Here is an 18,482-nt window from a genome sequence, read left to right on the forward strand (position 1 = left end):
CTACCTATTTGTATTAAATTGTTTTTTTTTTTTTTTTTTGAGTCAGGGTTTCTCTGTGTAGTCCTGGCTGTCCTGGAACTCACTCTGTAGACCAGGCTGTCCTCGAACTCAGAAATCTGCCTGCCTCTGCCTCCCAAGTGCTGGGATTACAGACTTGTGCCACCACACCCGGCTGATTTAAATTGCTGTTTATCAATGTGCTTCCAAGCAATTTTGTTGACTTTTAGAGCATTCATTAAAAAGAAAAAACAAAGAAGTAATTCACTTATCTGATTAAATATTAAGCAAGATACCAGGCAATATTAAATATTTTAAAAGATAAAAAATGAAAGGTGGGTGAATTCTTAGAATAAAGGATACTCTAATTTATTGAATGTTTCTTGGCTGATTTTGGATATAAGTAATAAAACCAAGTCTCTGTCTCATCCTGTCCATATTTTTGACTACAGAATCCAAAAACTGAAACTCTGGATATAACATTTTAAAGATTATTTGATTTAATTTCTTGTGTTGATAAGGAAAAAAAAAACCTAATCCCTTCAGGTCATTGGCTTATGTTTTTTCAAAAAAATTCTAAGTATAAAGATAACCTATTGCAGTACAAAGAGACTGGCTTTGCTACTAGACAGTAATGGCTGCATGAGTTAAGTATGAAAGCTTACTACTGAAGGATGCATTAAACCATGCAACATCTAATCTCACAGTAGCCTCACAGAGAAGTCTGTTCTAATACGTGTTTTCTTTCTCTTAGCAAGTACTCTACTACTGAGCTGCATCTTCACCCTTTTAAAAATGATAAATGTTCAAACATTTGAGTTTCCCAGGTAGCCCTTGAACTTGTCATTCTTCAGCCTCCCCATGTTGGAATAACAGATATGTGCTTCTGCCCAAGATGTGCTTGCCTATTTATTTTTTGAGATACGGTTTCTCTGTGTAGTTGTTTGTCCTGGAATTCACTGGGTAGAGAAAGCTCTTGAACTTGGAGAGATCCACCTGTTTCCGCCTCTACAGAGCTGATATTAAAACACCATGCCCAGCTTTAAATCATTGTTTTAAGATAGGGTCTTACTATGTACACCATACTGGCCTCAAACTTGTGGCAAGCCTCCTGCCTTTGTCTCCTCAGTGTTAGGATTACAGATGTGAGATACCCTAGCTTGTTTATTACTATCATAATTTTTGTTTAAAGGATGCTTCTGAGGCTTGCAGAGACCTAGCTCCTGCTAGTCTCCTGCCTCCTGAGTAGTTTGGCTCTGTGCCACTTTATTTGGCTACTAGGTTTATTTTATACTGATACTGAGGGCAACAAGAGATATGATAATTTAGTCAAGGTCACATTCCCAGCCAGTGGTGACACCAGGATTCATACTGGAGACATTAACTCTGCCGCTTCCCAAGCGCCTTGTGCAATATTTACCTTCATAAAGGGAAGTAACAAAATCAGTTAAGCCTGAGCGCTGGAAAACACAAGTGGATAATGAAGTAATCTCATTCAATACGTAAATATCCTATATTGAATTATTCAGAGCCCCGACCCTACCCTTTCAAAAATCAAGTGTCTCTTTGTGGAATAAATTGACAAGAAATCCTCCAGCCTTGTCATCAATATACAATTAATAATATAATAAGACACGGGCATGTCTTGAAGAGAATAAAGTTCTAGGTCTTTCTGTGGACGTCAGTTTCCAGAATCTCTGATGTATACGTGTGACTAAGGAAAAGAATAGCTGAATCACATCTACGGGCGATTCCTTCCGATTAAAAATCTGTACCAGAAAGGAACACAAGGCAGTCCATCTGCCTTTTAACCTCAACAGCTCTTCGGCCTAAGCCCAATTTACTTTGGTCCTTTTGGGTGGGTATGTGGGGGGTGGGGAATAAGCTCACAGGCTAAGGCAGAAAGGAAACGTCCTGGCTTGGCTCCTGCTCTATCCTGCAGGGGCCGAGATGCCAGTGCACCGGTACCCGCGGTCCGCCGGGACCGAGCAGTGACCGCTGAAGCAGAGCTAGAGTCGTGATGGGCGCCAGCAGTCAGACGAGGGTCTAGAGCAAAAGGGGCTCTTCCCAAGGGAACTGGGAGCAGAGGAGCGAGAAAAGCCGGGGACCGGTTGCAAGCTCGCACAGCGGCTCACGGTACAGCTCACCCTGCAGAAGGGCGCGCGGCCCAGGCCCCGGCCCAGGCCCGGACGACCCGCGCATGCGCCGCGGGCCCTTCAGCTCCCCTCCCCTCTTCCTGGCGGGTCTGGGGCGGCGGCGGCGCGGTGACGTCAGGGCGTTGGGGCAGCTCCTGTGACAGACGGAGCTGGAGCGGCGGGGCGGCGGCGGAGTCCGGCGGCCGAGATAGCGAGTGAGGGAGCGAACGAGCAGCGACCCGAGAGTCCAGGGAGCGAGGAGGAGCCGGAGGGAAGCGCTCAGGCGCGAGCGAGAGGACGCGCGAACGCTGGGCTAGGGCTCGAGCCCCGGAACGGCTGAGGAGCCCGCCCGCGGCCCTCCCCTCCCCCTCCCCGGGACCGGGCCCAGCGCGCCATCCTCCCCCTCCCTCCCTCCCTCCCTCCTTCCTCCCTTCCCTCTCCCTCCCCCTCCCCCGCTGGTGGATGGGAGTGAAGGACGGAAGAGGCCCTGCGGAGGCGGTGGTGCAGCGCTCCGGTAAGGCGGCGACGCTCTGCGCCCTCCCCTCTGTCTCTTCCATCGCGCTCGGGCGGCTGCGGGCCGGGCCGGCGGCCTGACGATGTGGCTGCGCCGGTCCCCTCCCTCCCATTCTCCCCTCCCCCTGCCGCCGCTGCCTCCTCCTTCTTCTTCTCCTCTCCTCGCTCTCAAAATGGCGGCCGCGACGGCCGTTGAGTGAGAGGCACCGAGGAGGGGGCCCTGGCCTGGGAGGGCGCTGCCCTGGCTCCGGTTCTCCGACCCTGGCAGCGGGCTACTCGGGCCGCCGAGGCTTCAAGCCGTGGCCTCTCGGGCGGCATCGCCCTCCTGCCGCCGTGACTTAGCAGGAAAAGTATTCTTGGGTGGGAAGGGCGTGGATAGCAGGTCGCTCTGTGATCTTGGGGAAAGGGCTTAGCTCTCCTGGGCCGCGGAAGCGAACCCGCAGTCCCCACCCCTCCGCGGCTGGCGACTCGCCGCCGGGGCTCCAGCTGCTACCAGGCCTTCTAGGCGTCCGGTTCTCCACCTGTCCTTAGGTTGGGGGTCGACCTGGGGAGGATGGCCCGTCGCGCAGGCCCTCGGCCCCCCGGTGCGGTGGTGGTCCAGCCGCTGCACTCAGTAAAGATCTGCAGCATCCACCCACCGAATCGGGCAGGATTTTCCTTTCTGCTACTGACTCCTGACACGGGAGTTGTCTTTTGACGTTGCTAACACTGAGCCCCCAGGTTCTCTACCATTCCCTTCAAACCATCTCCACTCCATTAGGAAACGCCGTGATTATTTACTCTCTCTAGCCTCCCAGGTGAGAAAATGGTTTTGAGACGGTGGGCTTATTTTGACTCCCAAGAGGAGAGATTTTTACTGTCTTGAGATAGGAGAAAGCAATGTGCCTGTCTTTATTTGTTATCCTGCCTGTTTTTCCCAGTGACTTAGCAAGAAACTCCTTGGGAGGAGCGCAGGAAATTTTCTGTCGAGGTTGGGTTTGGGTGTAATCCTATCAGTATTTTTGGTTAGGAAATTGTGCCTTTGAAGAAGAGTACCAGATTTGTGGTCTCATTCTCAATGGGCGATGTTATGTCAAGAATACCCCCTCCTTAAAGAGACAATTGGGAGAAAATAAAATTATTACTGCTTTTCATACCTTTAGTTTCAAACACACCCTCCTAAAGATTCACAACCAGTAACAGAAAGGTCATGTTAGCAATTCTCTTTTGGTTGGGTTGGCTTGTTTTGTGTGAATTTTTTTTCTGGGGGGTGGGATAGTGGAAAGACTTTGTTTGGGCCTCATACCAGTAATATTGTCTTCCCTCTTCATTTTGCTACAGCAGTGTTTGCTGTGTTTCCCCCTGCAGTAGCGCTTGATTGCTGCAGGATTCAATCCCTTAATCAGGAATATTTTTAGTTGGGTATGCTAGTAATACGATGTTGAATTTACATTAAAAGCTTTAACTTTAAAAATTGGTTTGGTTTTTTTAAGGCTTTAGCAAGCTTTTATTTCTAATATGGGTCTTTCAGGATGTAGTTGTGCAAATAATTGGCAGTTACAAATTGCGGTTTTTATTAAGGCAGAATATGTTTTTAGGGTAATTTATTCTTTCACGGTCCATTTAAAAGATCATTGTTTGACTTCAGAGGGAAGAATTTTCTGTAATAAATTTAAAGCTGGTATATATAATTTTAAGAGTCAGAAAGGAAGCCAATTTTTCACAAAATATTTTTGCATTTGTTGGTTTTGACCGAGCATACCCTGTTTTGGTACATCATCCCACCCCCTTAAAAATGGGCTAATATTTGTGGCTGCTGGGAACAGCCATTGAGCGGAGAGGACTGGGTGGAGTAAGGGTGTGCCAGCAAAAGCTGTGAAATGCTCAGTTGCCCTTTCACCGGATTTTTTTCATCCTTAATGATTGTAAGGTTATTCAATATTAATTGTAGCTACAATAAAGGCATTTCTCAAGAGTGGATCTTAAAATCTCAGCTTTTCTACCTTTTTTTTTCCTTCAAGAAGGACATTGAGTAATTGGAATAAAGGAAGCATCCTTGCTCTGAAACAAGTACTCACTGTCCACGTGTGTGTGTGTGTGTGTGTGTGTGTGTATAAAATCCACATATATGCTCTGGCTTAATGTTTTTTAATTATTCTAGCCTAATGAGTGCTAGGGATATTTGGCAACAAAAAGCATGGTATAGTGAAAAAAATCTAGTTAAGAATACTCATTTTCAGTAAAATGATTTTTTTTCTAGTTTCTTGATGAACATCAAAGATGAGAAAATAAACAGTGGTTATTTTGTATTAAGAGCTCTTTAAATAGACCTTTTCTCTTATGTTGCTTCTTGCATAGGACTTACTGTGATAGTAGCTCACGTTGGTGTCTTGTAAAGAATTGTAAATATGATAATGTAATTCTGATGAACCTTATGAGTATTGTAACTTTGTATTTTTACAAATTTTTTTTTGCTATTTTTCATGTAGTTAGAAAATAGAAAGGTTGTGGATGAGTACATTATTCTATTGTCTTAAATATCCTTAGCCCTACTATTCCTAGTTAAGAGTGGCGAGCCTCCACCCCAACCCACTGCCACCCAGGAACCTACTGATAATTTGATGGAGAGTGCAAATTGTTTTCATTTCTTGGTATGCCTCTGAATAATTTGAAGGAATTGGTTTTAAAATAAAAATCACAATCCCATATTTACAAAAGTCTTAATGAAGTCTGCTTGAATTTCTTTTTTCACTTGTTCATTTATATGTATTTATGTGCATCAATTTATGGGATTACAGCTTTCCTGCCACCATGTAGGTCCTGTAGATTGGACTCAGTCAAGTCAGATTTAGTGGCAAACATCTATATCCACTGAGCCACTTCACCAGCTCTCTTGTTCCTTTTGAGATGGAGTCTTATTGTATGTAGCCCAGGCTGGCCTTGAATTAGCTGTGGTGCTGGTCCTGACCTTGAGCTCTTGATAGTGACAGACTTCTCCTTGACTGGCTTAATTCTCACTCCTTAGTATCCTAAGCAGGCCTCTGCCTCTTTCTACTTTAGAAGCCACCTGAGTGCTGCAAAGCGGGTGTATGCCAACATACTATACTGCTTTTAGTAGTATTTGAGTTCTATTTTTAAGCTCTGTTATATACATAACTTTGTGTATAAAATATTCAAGTGAAATATCAATATCCTTATGAAAGGACTTGTTTCTGCAAATGAAAAAAAAATCAGTATTTTATAATTGTTGGTTTTCTAGTTTAGAGCATTCATGCTTCTGTACTTCTGTTTTATTTAAGAAAAGGAAAGTGGGGCTGGTGAGGTGGTCCCAGCTTAATTAAAACTTGCTGCTAAGCTTATCAGTATGAGCTTGATCCCCAGTATCCACATGGTGGACAGATCCAAGCCCCACAATTTGTCCTCTGACTGACAGTTATATACATAATGATAAAAAAAGAAAAGTAAATGCTGCTCTCTCAGATTATATACAAAGCTGTCTGGATATCTGGTGTGCCTGGGTGTAAATGACTTTATGCTTGTATTTTAAGTAGGAAAAAAGAGACCATTTTGCTTGTGTATGGTTCATATTATTATTCAAAATTGTCGTCTCAGTAAGTGAGCTATAGTAATTGTAGACCATGTCATTATTAAGGTAGAACTTTGTATTATTTTGATTATATGAATGTGTGTGGCTAGTTATAAGTGTGAGTACAAGTGCACATGTTGGATCCTGGGAAGCCAGGTGGTTGTTCTGTTGATGGTTGCTGGGACCTAAACTCTGGTTCTCTGTGAGAACAATAAATGCTCCTTAACCACTGAACTCTCCCTACAGACTAATATTATTATTACTATTTTACGTTACTTATGAGTGTATGTGAATTCTTTGTGTGGAGGAGGTCAGAGTTCAAATTTAGGGTAACTCCTTCCACTCTGAGTCTCAAAGATCAAACTCAGGTTTGACAGGCTTGCAGGCAAACACCTTTACTTTCTGAGTCATATTGCCAGCCCCATGTGTTAGAGCCCATTCCAGTACTCAGGAGGCAGAGAGGTAGGTGGATCTCTGTGAGATCCAGTCCAACCTGGCTCAAACAAAAACAGGCCTCTTCCTTGTCCCTCCCCCCCCAAAAAAAAAACCCACAAAAACTAAATAAAAATAAAAAACAAGCTCAAAGCAAAATGCAATAGAGATCAAATGTTCAGTTCTAAAGCTGTGATATAAGGTTTTTTGTTTGCCCAAAACTTAAGTTAGCTTCAAACTAAGCTGGTTGTATGGCTGCACTAGCTTGTGGTCCTGTGAAGAGACTGGGGTTGGGGCTGGGGATGGAACTTAGGCTTACCTCTTGGGTGTTGTCTACCACAGAACTAGCCCTGAACAGAATTTTTAATTGCTTCTAATAGAAGTCTCTGTTATAAATGTATTTTGTAATGACTGGTAGCCTATTTTTATATACTTTAGAATCATTTGAAGTGAAAATTATTTGCTACTGGTTTTTGTCGTGTGCAATATAATTATTACTTTTTTACTTGATAAGTTTATTTAAAATAAAACTAAGCTTTTGATCCCAGCAGTTGGGTTGCAGAGGCAAGTGGATTTCAGCATTTGCGGCCGACCTGGTCTATAGCCAGGTCTACACAGAGAAAACCTGACTTGAAAAACCTGTGTTGGTTTGGGGTGTTTTTTGTTTTCTTTTGTTTCTGAGACAGGGTTTCTCTGTGTAGCCTTGTCTGTCTGTCCTGGAACTCACTCTGAAGATCAGTCAGTCTGGCTCTGAACTCAAAGATCTGACAGTCCTCAATTCTTGAGCACTCGGGTTAAAGGTATGAGCCACTGCCATCACCACTAGGCTTGATCGCTTTTTTACAATGAGAAACTGAAAAGAAAAGCAAATTTACCTATATTTTAAAGATGCTTAGCTGTAGAGTGAGTCCTAGTTTAAAAGTCATTTTGGGAAATGTGTATTTTCTTTTCTTTGTTCTGAGATGGGGTCTCACATAGCCTAGGTTTTAAATTCTATGTAACTTAGCTGTCCTTTAACCTATCTTTTTTTCCTTTTCTTTTTAGATTTATTTATTATATATAAGTACACTGTAGTTGTCTTTAGACACTCCAGAAGAGGGTGTCAGATCTCATTACAGACGGTTGTGAGCCACAATGTGGTTGCTGGGATTTGATCTCAGGACCTTTGAAAAAGCAGTCAATGCTCTTAAATGTGAGCCATCTCTCCAGCTCCCTCTTATCTTTCGACCTCAAAGGGGGGGGGTGCATTTAAAGAAGAAAGATGTTATATACAACTTATTGTGTAAACATGATGATTAACTTCACTGATGTCTTCTTGTATTGTTTCAACAATGTTACTGGTTTGGTATGACAATTTGCACATTCACTTAAATATAACTAACTTCTATTAAGTTTTGTCATTGGCACAGGAGTTACAGATTTTAATTGATATCTGTGCTTTATATATACTCACTGGGAACAGTCATCATAAGTATTTACTATTTTGGTTGCTTCTTTCTAAAAATTGGTGACTGTTGGTTAAAACAGGACTAATCTGTCAGGGATTCTCCAGATGTATTCTCTCAATATTATTATTAAGCTGTGTCAAACATTTGTCTAATTTGTCACTACTGAATTTGGTACCCATTTCAACTTTTCTTATCTCTTTTAAGAGATAAGAATTTTTTTATGAGAGAACTAAAATTCCACAAATTTCTTCTTCTGAAGTCACTTGGATAGTAGTACCTGGAGTGCCACCTGGGTGCTGGCTTACATGGTCAAATAGTTCTTTTCTGTAGTGATTAACTCCATTTGAAAAACATTTACAAAATACTTATTTTTCACATGTTTATACCAGAAGCACAAATATTAAGGGGGTATATAATCAAAACAACTACAGAGCAGTTGTTTAAGAGGTGAACATTTTTACATTCGAAAGTTCTCACAGGCTCTCCTTAAATATTTAAACAATTTACATTTTATTTATTTAGTGGTGGATGTGGGAGTGCATACCACATTATGAGTTACAGGAGTCAGAGAGGACAACTTTTGAGGGTCTGTTCTCCTTATACCATTTAGGTTCCAGAGATTAAACTCAGGTACTCAAAACTTGTCAGTAAATAGCTTTTCCTCTAAACTATCTTACCAGTCCTAAATTTGTTTTTTTTTTTGTTTGTTTGTTTATTCTCTTTCAAAACAGTCACTATTCAGGGGTATAATTTGAAATGCTTTCATTTTGGATGGCATATTGCACTAACTTTGAGCAAGCTCAGATGTTAGTGTTTTGTTTCTTTACTTCTATTTAAAATAAGCCTTGAAGAAAAAGTTCTGGAGGCTGGGAAGTCAAACATCAAGGTGCCAGTATCTAGTAAGACACCTTTTTGTTTGTTTTGTTTTGTTTTGTTTTTTAAGACAAGCTTTCTCTGTGAAAGGTGTGGGACACTACTGCCCAGCTGCATCATCACTTTGCAGAGTGCAGCGCATGATGAGAATGAGATCAAATGTGTAAACTTGTGTTTTTCTGCTTTCTTTCTTTTTTTAAAGATTTATTTATTTATTACATGTAAGTATACTGTAGCTGTCTTCAGACACTCCAGAAGAAGGCGTCAGATCTCATTACAGATGGTTATGAGCCACAATGTGGTTGCTGGGATTTGATCTCAGGACCTTCGGAAGAGCAGTCAGTGCTCTTAACCCTGAGCCATCTCTCCAGCTCTCTGCTTTCTTTAACCCTTTTTATCTTAATTTTGAAGATGGTGACTGTAGCATTTATTACCTGTATTGTTTAATTTGGCATTTGTTAACTTTGTTCTTGCATTGGATATTTTGCAGGCATAACTTAAGCATTTGAGTAGGGGTTGTTAGACAATACCTAACATTGTTTTAGAAATATCTTAGTGAGTGGTGGTTGTATATGCTTTTAATTCCAGCACTGGAAGGCAGAGGCAGGCCAATCTCATTTGAGTTTAAGGCCAGCTTGGTCTACAGAGCAAGTTCCAGGAAGCCAGGGTTACACAGCCAAAGCCTGACTCAAAGGGAAAAAAAAAAATGAAGCTTTTTTAAAAAATATTTTACATTTGATTGAATGCAGAATTATGTGACATGTGATAAAAAAGACTAGGGGTGTGGCTCAGCAGAGCAAGCTCATAGGCATAACCTGGTTCCATGGTCAAATATAAGATAGAGGCCTAAAGTTCTTTGTAAATATAACAAAAATCTCTTTAGAGTTAAGGTATGAGAGTCAGGTGGGGTTAGTTCCTCTATAGAAGGTTAATGTTTCAAAGAACAGGATCACATACTTTTATAGAATACATTAACTAGATAGATTAAGGATGCATTTTGGTAACTTGCTCTTACATTGACAAGAATTGGCAGTTAAGTCTGACTAGGAATTTTTCTGACAGTTCGCTGAAAATATTGAAACTTTAAAACTTGGGAAATTTAAAAATTAAAAATACTTTTAAGTGTTGGCTTAAAATCCAGGGCCTTGTATAGGCAAATCATATGTTTCTAACACTGAGCTGTACTCCCCAGGCCAAAAAATTTTAACTTTTGAAGCAAAGTCTTATGTGTGGGGTCATCAAGGTGGCTCAGCTATTAAAGGCATTTACTGTGCAAACCTATTGACTTGAGTTGGATCCCCAGAACCTATATACAAGGATAGACTCATTCCACACTGTTTTCTGCAGGTGCACCAAGGCATATGGTCCCACATGCACACATCATTCTTGTAGGTAAGCACATAATAGTAAAACAGTTTTATGACTTATACACTGTAGATAATTGACATTTATGACAGATGGCTGTGGTTTTTTTTTTTTGTTTTGTTTTTTTTGTTTTTTGTTTTTTTTTTTTTTGATATGGGAATTGAACCTGGAACCTTCGTCTAATATTCTAGGCAAAGTGCTCTATTATTGTAGCAGTGTCTCTAGCTTAGTGTTTTGTTTGTTTGTTTGTTTGTTTGTTTGTTTTTAATTCTCTTTATTTTTTGGAAGTAGGGCCTTGCTATGTATACCTAGCTGATCATGAACTCATAAAGATCGGCCTTCCTGTCTCCAGAGTGCTAGGATTAAAGTTGTATGTCACCATGCCCAATGTTTTGTATGCATAAGTCAATCTCTTTTTTTTTTTTTTTTTTTTTTTTTTAAATAGAGACTCAGCTGAGTGTGGTTTTGTAGCCTTTAATCCCAGCATTTGGGAGGCAGGTGGATCTCTGAGTTGGAGGTCAGCCTAGTCTACAAAGAGTTCCAGGACAGCCAGGCGGTTGTGGCACACGCCTGTAATTCCAGCACTCTGGGAGGCAGAGGCAGGCGGATTTCTGAGTTCGAGGCCAGCCTGGTCTACAGAGTGAGTTCCAGGACAGCCAGGGCTATACAGAGAAACCCTGTCTCGAAAAAAACCAAATCAAAAAAAAAAAAAAAAAGTTCCAGGACAGCCAGGGCTATTACACAAAGAAACACTGTCTAGAAAAAAACAACTAACCAACCAACAAACATGACAAAACAGCCCACATTTATTTGTTGATTTAGTGTATGAGTGGAAATCAGAGATTCTTAGGTTGATAGCAAGTAGCTTTGCTCACTGGGCCATCTTACTGGCCCAGGACTCTGATTTTGTTTTTGTCTTTTTATTTAGCCCAAGCTGGCTTTAAATTCATTGTCTTAACTCAGTAACCTCTTGGAGTTTGCTAGGATTATAGGTGTATTCCACCATACCTGGTAGTATTTTAACCCCTTCCTTTTAGATTTTTATTTTATGTATATGGCTGTTTTCCCTGCATGTACAATATACATGCCTGGTACCCACAGAAGCCAGAAGAGGATCCCCTAGAACTATAGTTAGAGATGGTTGTGAGTCACCGTCTATCTCTCTAGTCCCCAATTTTTTTTTTATAAGAGAATTGCCTTATTATACAGTTTAACCATATATGTAATGAATGTAATTTTTTTTTTTTACAGATTTGTTTGCTTGTTTGCTTTTTTATTTTTTTTAAAAAGTAGCATCTTGTGGTTTTATTGGGGGTGTGTGTTAAAACAGGGTCTCACTATGTATGTATCTTTGCCTGGCCTGGAACTCGGAGAGATCCATCAGCCTCCTGAGTCCTGGGATTAAAATCATGCCACCGTGTGTGGTGAGATCCCGTAATGTGATCTAGTTTATGCCTGCAACTTCTTCACTAAAGATTAAAGACTTTTGCCACAGCCTCCTAAGAATAGAATTACAACATACCATTATAGTTGCCCCCAAATAAGATTGAAGTAGGTCAGTTAAATTAATAAAAAGTATTTTGACTAATTAGAAACTGAATATTTGTTTTTAATACCATATGTCTTAAAGAGCCCTCAAAAGACAAAGAGAGGTAGGGTTCCTTCAATTGGAGTTACAGGCAGTTATTTGAAAGATGAATTTTGAAATGACTCTTTTTAAGTAATTTGAGCAGACACTGGGGAAGGTCATGTCGGTAGAAACAGCAACATAGTGGTACAAAAACATGGAAATTCCTTACATGTATACTGGTAGAGTTTGGGAGAGGAGATTGTGGGATATGTGGATGGAAAATTATATGAGCTAAACTGATTATAATTTGTATGTTCTGTATAGCTAGTAGGTAATCTAGAAGTCATTAAACAAGTTCAAGCAAAGGCAAGCTTTCTGATAAATTGTGTATTACATATTTTATATGGGTGGCAACAAAGATGATAGATTGCAGTGTGGAGGTCACAGTTTTTCAGAAAAGAAAGATTACTATTTGAAATATAATGGCAATGAAGATTATTGACTGAAGAAAAATTTAAGTAGAATTGTGAATACTAGGTGAAGTGGGAAGAGGAAAGTAGGTAGCTTGAATGAGAAAGTGGAATTGAGAAACAATTTACTAAATAAGAGTTGTATAGGATAGTAAATAAAGCTGCTACATAAATTTCCTTTTTTAAAAAAAAGATTTATTTATTTATTATATGTAAGTACACTGTAGCTGTCTTCAGACACTCCAGAGGGCATCAGATCTCATTACAGATGGTTGAGCCACCATGTGGTTGCTGGGATTTGAACTCAGGACCTTTGGAAGAGCAGCAGTCAGTGCTCTTAACCGCTGATCCATCTCTCCAGCCCCCTCTTTTTTTTTTAAAGTGGATATTTTCTTTATTTACATTCAAATGTAAATAAAGTTTTCCTAGTTTCCCTTCCAGAAACCCCCATCTCTTGATAAATTTTCTTAAACCACAGTTCTTAAGTCCTTCCTTCCCAGCTTTCTTTCTTTCTTTAATTTTATTCTATGTATGTGGGTGTTTTGCCTGAATTTGTATCTGTGTACCATATTTGTGCTTGTTACTGGAGGAGTCCAGAAGAGGGTATTGAATCTTCTGGACTGGAGTTAAGAGAAGTTGTGGGTTGCTGGGAATCAAACAGGTTCTCTGGAAGACCAGGGAGTTCTTTCAAGAACTACTGAGCCATGTCTCCCCAGTTTGTGAATAACTAATCTGATTCAAAAAGATCAGATTGATTGTATTTTTCCTGGTGATTAGAAATCCAGCCATACAGAACTACCACTGACCTATGCCTCTAGGCACCAAAGTGATTGTCTTAGTCGGGGTTTGTATTCCTGCCTAAAACATCATAATCAAGAAGCAAGTTGGGGAGGAAATGGTTAATTCAGCTTTTAGTTTATACGTGTGTGTGTGTGTGTATACGTGTATATATATATACACACATACATACACACACTTCGCATTGCTGTTCATTGCCAAAGGAAATCAGGACAGGAATCCACACAGGGCAGGAACTTGGAGGCTGAAGCTGATGCGGAGGCCATGGAGGGGTGCTGCTTGTTGGATTGCTTCCCCTGGCTCACTCAGCTTGCTTTCTTGTAGAATCCAGGTCTGCCAGCCCAGAGATGGCACCATCCACAATGGGCCCTCTTTCCCTTGATTGCTAATTGAGAAAATGCCTTACAGCTGGATCTCATGAGGCATTTTTTTCTCAAGGAAGGCTCCTTTCTCTGTGATAACTCCAGCTTGTGTCAGGTTGTCACACAAAACCAGCCAGTAGGATGATATTTAAACCTTTGATATTTGACTCCAAAATTCTATTCAGTAAGACATCAAAATATAGGACTGGTTAGAAATGGTGGGTGTCTGTAATCCCAGTTTCTTGAGAAGCTGACCTTACAAGGTCAAAGCCAACCTGGGCAACCCATTTAGGACCTTGTTTTATAAACCAAACCAAAACAAGTAACAAAAAATATGGGACTAACTTAATTCTTCCTGTAAGGGACCTATGCACAGTCATAAGTTTTCTTAAAATTTTACAGTTTATTTTTATTTACCTTTTTTTGTTTTGTTTGGATTTTCTGTTTGTTTTGAAAGAGGGTCTTTCTACATAGCCCTGGATGTCCTGGAACTCACAATGTAATAAACTTGTAGATCAGGCTGGCCTTGAATTTAGGCATCTGCCTACCTCTGCCTCCTGAATGTTGGAATTTAAAGTATGCTCTACAATGTCTATCTAAGCTTTATTTTTTAACTTTGTGTCTGTGTTTGGATTTGTACATGTGAATGTAGGTGTTCATAGAGGCCAGAAGTAGGCATCCAGTCCTTTGGAACTGAAAGAAGGTGGCTGTGAGCTATATGGTATGGTTGTTGGGAACCAACTTTGGGTCCTCTGGTAGAACAGGTTGTGTTCTTAACCTGCTCTGTCTCTAGAATCATTTTGTTTTTTATTATATGATACATTATGTATACAGAAAAAATTATATAACAATACCCGTGTAACTACTATCAAAGCTTTTAAAGCTTTATTCTTTTAAAGAAATATTAAAATTTAAAGAAATATTAAGAATTTTATATATATATATATATATATATATATATATCCCTTTTGTATTTCAATCTTGTCTTATTTTTTTCCCAGCTGCATGCCTCCTGTTTGTATATATTCCTTGCTTGCTTAAGACAGGATCTCACTAACCATTACTGGCCTGGAAATCTATTTGTAGACCAGGTTGGCCTCAAACTCAAAAATCTGCATGCTTCTGACTCCTGAGTGCTGGAATTAAAGGTATGTGCTACCGACCACACCTAGCTATATATGCCTTAAAGCAAAAACAAAACAAAAAAACCCAAAGCAAAAAGTGTGTATGAAAAATTTACAGAAACATTTCTAGAAGTTGTTTTGTTTTTTTTCCTTCTATCTGGGGGTCCTGGGATTAGGGCTAAGGTGGTCAAGATTGGTGATGAGCTTTTACCTACTGAGCCACCTCACTTGTCCTGGTCTTAGGTTTTTTTATATTCAGTACATATCAGTAAACAATGTGAGTGATACTTTGTAGATTTTTTTAGGCTATTTTCACCTAGTACTTTTTTGATAGTCTTCAGAAATAGACTGTTAGACTGTTTCTAACATTGCATTGTTTAGAGTGCTGGTGTGAATATGGGTAAATAAAGTATTTTTAGATGAGATTGTTTTTGCATGCAGAATTTATCCTTTGGTTAATTAAAATGTTTTTTCTCTTAGTAATTTTTATGATTTGAATTTAAATATAGAATAGTTAATATTGTTAGCATCAATTTCAGATCACAAATTCCTGAAATTTCTCCTTTTCTACCCCTCATTTCCTTGACCTTGAAAACCTGAGTTTATTCATTTACTTAGAGGTTGCATACTAACCATTTTCAGGTCAGACTAAGTGTTGTGGGGAAATAATAAAAAGAAAATGATGGAAGCCGGGTGGTGGTGGCGCACGCCTGTAATCCCAGCACTCTGGGAGGCAGAGGCAGGCGGATTTCTGAGTTCGAGGCCAGCCTGGTCTGCTGAGTGAGTTCCAGGATAGCCAGGGCTATACAGAGAAACCCTGTCTCGAAAAAACCAAATCAAAAAAACCAAAAAAAAAAAAGAAAATGATGTGTTCCCAAGCTACGCACCACCAACATCAGAGGGTCACAGCCAGGTGTTCTCATCTCAGCAGACTCTCTGGCCAGGGGCTCCGGAGATGTTTCCACCTGACTCACTAATTTCCCTTGGCAGGTTGTTGTCATGTCAGCCCCATGCAATGACTGCCCACCACGAGGTTAGATATCACAATATCCAGTAACCTGGTAAAATCAAAACTCTTGAAACCCATAACTCAATATACAAGATGTTCTCACAATACTAATAATTAAATTCTCAATATACAAGATGTTCACACAATAATTTCAGGACCAATTGATAATAATACAAGCTGCCCATCTAGAGTATACAAGTTACTCCAATTATTTTATCCCTATATGAAATTATATTTCCCTGTGGCTGTCTAAAGCCCCGCTGATTCTGAATCATCCTGTTTGTTGGTCTCCATCTTGCTTCCTCTCTTCTCTTCCCAGTCTTTCTCTATCCCTGCAACTCTTAGCTCTGCCTCCCTTTTCCCTGTCCAATCACAGGCCTCCTGCTGCACCAACATTTAAATTAATTGGACAGGGAAAATCCTGCTACAACTAAGTTTGTAAATATATTTCATTTCTTTCCTTTTCTTTTTCTTTCTACCTTTCTTTCTTCCTTCTTTCCTTCTTTCTTTCTTCCTTCCTTTCTTTCTTTTTCTTTTTCTTTTTTCTTTTCTAGAGACAGGGTTTCTCTGTATAGCACTGGCTGTCCTGGAACTCACTGTATAGACCAGGCTGGCCTCGAACTCAGAAATCCACCTGCCTCTGCCTCCCAAGTGCTGGGATTAAAGGCATGTGCCACCACTGCCCGACTGTAAATATATTTCTATTGGCCTTGTATAACTAAAAAGTTTTTAGGGGCTGGAGAAATGGCTCAGTGGTTAAGAGCACTGATTACTCTTCTAGAGGTCCTGAGTTCAGTTCCCAGCAACCACATGGTGGTTCACAACTGATGCCCTCTTCTGATCTGTCTGAAGAGAGCGACAATGTACTGACATACATAAAATAAATCTAAAAAATAAAAGCAACCCTGAGTTTAAAAAAAAAAAAAAAAGGGCTGGAAAGATGGCTGAGAGGTTAAGAGTACAGACTGCTTGCTCTTCCAGAGGTACTGTGTTCAATTCCCAGCAACCACATGGTGGCTCACAATCATCTGTAATGGGATCTGATGCCTTCTTTTTGTGTGTGAAGACCAGGCTGGCCTCGAATTCAGAAATCCGCCTGCCTCTGCCTTCCAGAGTGCTGGGATTGCAGGCATGTGCCACCATTGCCCGGCCTAGATACTGTTTTATACCCTCAGATTCTAGAAAGATTTTAAGCAGAAGAATTTAAAATTGATATACTCCTTCTCAGTGTGGGCCCCTGATTGCCTTGGAACTTTCTCCTAGACCAGGCTGGCCTTTAATTTGCAGAGATCACCTGCCTCTGCCTCTGAGTGCTGGGATTGATTAAATGTGTGTGCTATCCTGCTTGGTGCAGAGTATAAGAGAGACTTAGAAAAACTGCTAGAAATAAATTGCTTTGACAGAATACAGTTCCTACAAACCAGGACTCAGTTTTCAGCATAAAATAAAAGTAGGGAGAAGTTTTTGTTGTTGTTTTGATGATTTGTTTTGCTTTGTAGCCCAGTTCAAGCTTTGATCTCAGCCTCCAAGTGCTGGGGTGTGCTCTACTGCATCTTCTTATTCTTACGGGTTTTACTAATGCCTGTAATAAATACAGCTTTTTTGCCTTTTTCTCAAACACAGTTCACCATTATTTAGAAGTATTCATTTGTTTTCTTTGATAGTATGAGAGCCTCATGTCACTTCTGAAACTCTGGAATTTAGAGTACAGATAACACTGGTGACTGCCTTTTCTAGCTGTTTGCTATCTTTAGCCTTTATACAATACTGTATTTCCTAACAACTCCAAATTTGTAGTTGAATATTTTTTCCACATTATTATTTCTTTTTCTAAAACATGCCTCAAAGATTTGTCTGCCAGTTCTATCTCTTTAAAATCTTTTAGCTTATAGTACTGACTTGGTCAGTTAGAACAACAGTTGTGTTGGTGTTTTTACCTTGCTTTCCCTTCTAGCTTTTAACTGTATTGTGTGTCCCTTTAGTGGAGTATATTTTCTTAATCTTTTTTTATGTTATAGTATAGAGACTATCAAGACATAATGAATAAATCCATTTAGCTCACATCTTCAGTTCTTTAGTAAGTTTCTTTCTTTTTTTTTTTTTTTTTTCTCGAGACAGGGTTTCTCTGTATAGCCCTGGCTGTCCTGGAACTCACTCTGTAGACCAGGCTGGCCTTGAACTCAGAAATCTGCCTGCCTCTGCCTCCCAGAGTGCTGGGATTTCAGGCGTGCGCCACCACGGCCCGGCTTGAGTAAGTTTCTTTTTTTTTTTTTTTTTTTTTTTTTTTTAAACTTTTTTTAAGATTTATTTATTTATCATATGTTAGTACACTGTAGCTGTCTTCAGACACTCCAGAAGAGGGCGTGTCGGATTTCATTATGGATGGTTGTGAGCCACCATGTGGTTGCTGGGATTTGAACTCAGGACCTACGGAAGAGCAGTCAGTGCTCTTAACCGCTGAGCCACCTCTCCAGCCCTTGAGTAAGTTTCTTAAGGGCAGAGACTATCTCAGAATTTTTTTTAAATTGTATGATTTTTGCATGTACATTTGCATGTGTGCTATAGCTCATGTATTGAGGTCAGAGAACAATTTTCTGGAGTTGGATTTCCCCTTCCACTATGTGGGATGCATGGAGTGCAGATCATTAGGCTTGATGGTGAGCACCTTTACCTGCAGAGCTACCTTGCTAGCCCCATTTCTGAGTTATTTGTACAAATGGAGACAAACATTAGGGTTGTGGATAATAATTAGAAATCAGTTGAGGAATTCTGCTTTTATAACTTCTGAGCAGTTGCTGTCTAATAGAAGTGAGAGCTTCCT

General features: G+C 40.2%; 1 protein-coding gene across 2 annotated transcripts in view; it reads left to right on the forward strand.

Annotated features, from left to right (window-relative positions):
• The first annotated feature begins 2,267 nt into the window (after positions 1 to 2,267).
• Pafah1b1 (platelet activating factor acetylhydrolase 1b regulatory subunit 1) overlaps positions 2,268 to 18,482 on the forward strand; it is a 52,097-nt gene continuing 35,882 nt past the window's right edge. The window contains exon 1 of one of the 2 annotated variants that reach the window (XM_052197895.1): positions 2,268 to 2,646. The gene's annotated coding sequence lies outside the window, so the exon portion shown is untranslated. Of the gene's footprint in view, positions 2,647 to 2,837; positions 3,443 to 18,482 lie in introns of those variants that run through there. The other variant, XM_052197896.1, reaches the window with a different exon arrangement.

The sequence above is a fragment of the Apodemus sylvaticus genome, chromosome 10, assembly GCF_947179515.1.
Source record: "Apodemus sylvaticus chromosome 10, mApoSyl1.1, whole genome shotgun sequence".
In the NCBI taxonomy this organism is placed as follows: domain Eukaryota; kingdom Metazoa; phylum Chordata; class Mammalia; order Rodentia; family Muridae; genus Apodemus; species Apodemus sylvaticus.